The 4,320-nt window shown below is 39.8% G+C and overlaps 1 pseudogene; it reads left to right on the top strand.

Annotated features, from left to right (window-relative positions):
* The first annotated feature begins 1,528 nt into the window (after positions 1-1,528).
* LOC101122567 (large ribosomal subunit protein uL4-like) lies at positions 1,529-4,112 on the top strand (annotated as a pseudogene).
* The last annotated feature ends 208 nt before the right edge of the window (positions 4,113-4,320 follow it).

Raw genomic sequence — 4,320 nt, 5'->3', positions numbered from 1 at the left:
GAATATTAACATAATACAAATTAGATGCAAAAACCAGAGACAGTGAGGTCAGCCCTGAAATAACTGAAGCCTTATCATTGGCCTGATATCTTAACTTTTGTTTGTACTATCCTGGACAGAGAAGGAAAGAATCAGATCTACCTGGATTTTCTTTATTTGAGAAAGTTATTTCATCCTAGAGACCATAACTCTCTCTAGTTCTCAAGCCAGTTATTTAGGAACAATGGATCACAGCAAAACCCATTTTGAGAAGAATCAACCAAATTCATAGATGACAAAAAAGTACTGAAGAAAATAAGGCTGTCAAGCTTCTGTTCTCCCAAACATGTCTTCAGAAGGCCCCATGTTTTACCAATCACCCAGTTTAGATCCAAAAGATAATGAAAGCTGGACTCAAGTACAAACTTAAGAATATTTCAATCATGAGAAACCAAATAGATACTTGACCCTACACATCTAGTAATTGATTTTGCAACAGAGCAATGCAGTAAAAAGATATATTCCAAATTGGGAAAGGAGTATGTCAAGGCTGTATATTGCCACCCTGCTTATTTGACTTATATGCAGAGTACTCACATGAAATGCCAGTCTGGATGAAGCACAAGCTGGAATCAAGATTCCCAGGAGAAATATCAGTAACCTCAGACATGCAGATGACATCACTCTTTTGGCAGAAAATGAAGAGGAACTGAAGAGCCTCTGATGAAAGTAAGAGAGGAGGGTGAAAAAGCTGGCTTAAAACTCAACATTCAAAAAACAAAGATCATGGCATCCGGTCCCAACACTTCATGGCAAATAGATGGAGAAACAATGACAGATATTCTTTTATTGGGCTCCAAAATCACTGCAGTTGATGACTGCCACTGTAAAATTAAAAGATCCTTGCTCCTTGGAAGAAAAGCTATGACAAATCTAGACAACATATTAAAAAGCAGAGACATTACTTTGCCAACAAAGATCCATATAGTCAAAGCTATGGTTTTTCCAATAGTCAAAGCTATGGTTTTTCCAGTAGTCATGTATGAATGTGAGAATTGGGCCATAAAGAAGGTTGAGCACTGAAGAATTGATGCTTCTGAACTGTGGTGTTGGAGAAGACTCTTGAGAGTCCCTTAAACTGCAAAGAGATCAAACCAGTCAATCTTAAAGGATATCAGTCCTGAATATTTATTGGAAGGACTGATGCTGAAGCTGAAGCTCCAATACTTTGGCCACCTGATATGAAAAACTAACTCATTTGAAAAGACCCTGATGCTGGGCAAGATTGAGGACAGGTAGATAAGGGGATGACAGAGGATGAGATGGTTGGATGAGATGGTCGAGTCAAGCGTCACTGACTCGATGGACATGAGTTTGAGCAAACTCCAGGAGTTGGTGATGGACAGGGTATCCTGGTGTGCTGCACTCCATGGGGTAGCAAAGAGTTGGGCACAGCTGAGTGACTGAACCAAACTGAAGTGAAATAAAGTAGTACCTTTAGAATGGGTGAATAAAGATCTCCAAACATATGGTTCTTAAATAAGCAATAATGACACTCGTAAAAGTGATCAAAAGTAAGTTTTTCAGCACTCTGGAAATTAACAATATGATGAGTGTTATTTCAAGAAAATGACAGAATTATAGGAAGAACAGCAAGCTTTATGGTGCTTTTACTTTCCCTGTTTCAACCCTAGCCCCTCAGCTCCATAATAGTCTTGAAAACCAACAGCATTGCAACATGAGTGGCTGTGAAAAGTAGTACCGAGGAGCCAATGGTAGTCAGAGAACTCCTAAAAAGACATATCCAGGAAATTATTATTTGGCTTACTCTGACAACTCCTGAAAGGCTGCACTCTCAGAGTTTGTTTTTTATTTTACCTAATTGAGAGCTTACTCTGTATTAACAGACCTAGCTCAAGGATGTTTGTCAAAAAATAATCAGTGGTAATTGCTTAGCAGTTCAGCTGTCTGTGTTGGTAGCACCCGTTGTGACTAACAATAGACTGACAAATTATAGAAAAAAAATGCTGATGGATATCTCCAAAGAGTACTTTGAAAAGCCCTGATATATTCCTGGGAGTTCAGAAGCTTACAAGCCCAGAAAAGACCACAGAAGGTCTAATCTATCACCTCTAATTGACTTTGAAGTTTTGTATAAGCAAATCAGGAAACCTAAAACAGAGTTATAAATTTCCTGCCAGATACTTAAAAGGAATGTCCTATCACATACAGAGCCCCTAGGTCAAGGCTGGGATACTTGTCAATTTCATGTATTAAGGAAATCTGTTTAATAATTAGCTGACTATTGATCTAACCAAAAAGAAAAATCAGTAACCATACATGAAAAAGCATATTAAGTTTACAGAATTAGACCAGGAAAGTCACTAAACAAATAAACAGCAGCAGCAATAAAACAGAAAACAGAGCAAAAAGAAAGGAAGAAGAGGAAATCTTTTCCAGAGTTGCCACATTATACAACTTAAAATATTCAGTTTCAAAAAAAAAGTGTAAAACATGCAAAGAAATGGGAAAATTTGGCCCATGTATAAAGGGAAAAATGCAGTCAATGGAAATTATCTCTGGAAAAGTCCAGACATTGGACATAAAGATTTTTAAGTCAGGTACTTTAAATATATTCAAAGAATCAAAGAAAATCATGTCTAATGCATTAAAGGATAAGGTGTGAGAATCATATGTAACCAAGCAGACTATTATTAAAGAGATAGGAATTATTTTTTAAAAAGAATCCAATAGAAATATTGGAATTGGCTTTTCCTGTGGGAGCCACCAGGTTGAGAGGAGCCTGGCCTTCTTCTCTCCCTTCCATGTGCTCGTCCACTGATATCAGTGTACTCTGAAAGGGGAAGTCATCTGGCAAAAATGTCACTTTGCCTGCTGTGTTCAAGGCTCTCATTTGACTAGATACTGTTAACTTTGTTCACATCAACTTGCACAAAAACAACAAACAGCCCTATGCTGTCAGTGAATTAGCAGATCGTCAAACCAGTGCTGAGTCTTGGGGTACTGGCAGAGCTGTGGCTCTAATTCCCAGAGTTCGAGGTAGCGGGACTCACCATTCTGGCCAGGGTGGTTTTGGAAATATGTGTCGTGGGGGCCACATGTTTGCACCAACCAAGACCTGGTGACGTTGGCACCGCAGAGTGAATACAACGCAGAAGCGATACGCCATCTGCTCTGCACTGGCTGCCTCAGCCTTACCACCACTGGTCATGTCTAAAGGTCATCGTATAGAGGAAGTTCCTGAACTTCCTTTGGTGGTTGAAGATAAAGTTGAAGGCTACAGTAAGACCAAGGAGGCTGCTTTGCTTCTGAAGAAACTTAAGGCCTGGAATGATATCAAAAATGTCTACACCTCTCAGCGAATGAGAGCTAGCAAAGGGAAAATGAGAAACTGTCTCCATATTCAGCACAGGGAACCCTGCGTCATCTATAATGAGGACAATGGCATCATCAAGGCCTTCAGAAACATCCCTGGAACTACTATGCTTAACGTAAGCAAGCTGAACATTTTGAAACTTGCTCCTAGTGGTCATGTGGGACGTTTCTGCATTTGGACTGAAAGTGCTTTCTGAAAGTTAGATGAGCTGTATGGCACTTGGTGTAAAGCAGCCTCCCTCAAGAGTAACTACAACCTCCCCATGTACAAGATGCTCAATACAGACCTCAGCAGAATCTTGAAAAGCCCAGAAACCCAAAGAGCACTCCAAGCACCATGTAAGACGATTCATCGCAGAGTCCTGAAGAAGAATCCACTGAAAAACCCGAGAATCATGTTGAAGCTTAACCCATACGCAAAGACCATGTGTGGGAACACCATTCTTCGACAAGCCAAGAACCACAAAATCCGCATGGATAAGGCAGCAGCAGCACTAGAAGCCAAATCAGATGAGAAGGGGATTCCGGGCAAGAAGCCTGTGGTGGGAAACAAAGAAAAGAAGGCTGTTGGCGATAAGAAGCTGAAGAAGCCTGTGGTGGGAAAAAAGGCTGCAGGGACCAAGAAACCAGCAGCTGAAAAGAAGCCCACAGAAAAGAAACCCACCTCAGAGGAAAAGAAGGCTGCTGCATAAACTGAAATTTGTTTATTCCATAAACGCCAAATCATTTTGGACAGCTAATTTTGAATGAAGACCTGGACAAAGAGGCATTGTGAAACACACACATAAAAAGGAAAGAAATATTGAAATTGAAAATTTATTAATTAAAATTAAAAATTAATTAGAGAAATACAAAGCGAAAATACAATGAGGCACCACCTCACACTATCATCAAAAATTCTACAAATAGCAAATGCTGGAGAGGATGTGGAGAAAAGGGAACCCT

The sequence above is a fragment of the Ovis aries genome, chromosome 1 (genome assembly GCF_016772045.2).
Source record: "Ovis aries strain OAR_USU_Benz2616 breed Rambouillet chromosome 1, ARS-UI_Ramb_v3.0, whole genome shotgun sequence".
In the NCBI taxonomy this organism is placed as follows: Eukaryota; Metazoa; Chordata; class Mammalia; order Artiodactyla; family Bovidae; genus Ovis; species Ovis aries.
The sequence above is the reverse complement of the archived record's forward strand: the minus strand, read 5'-3'. Positions and strand labels throughout refer to the sequence as shown.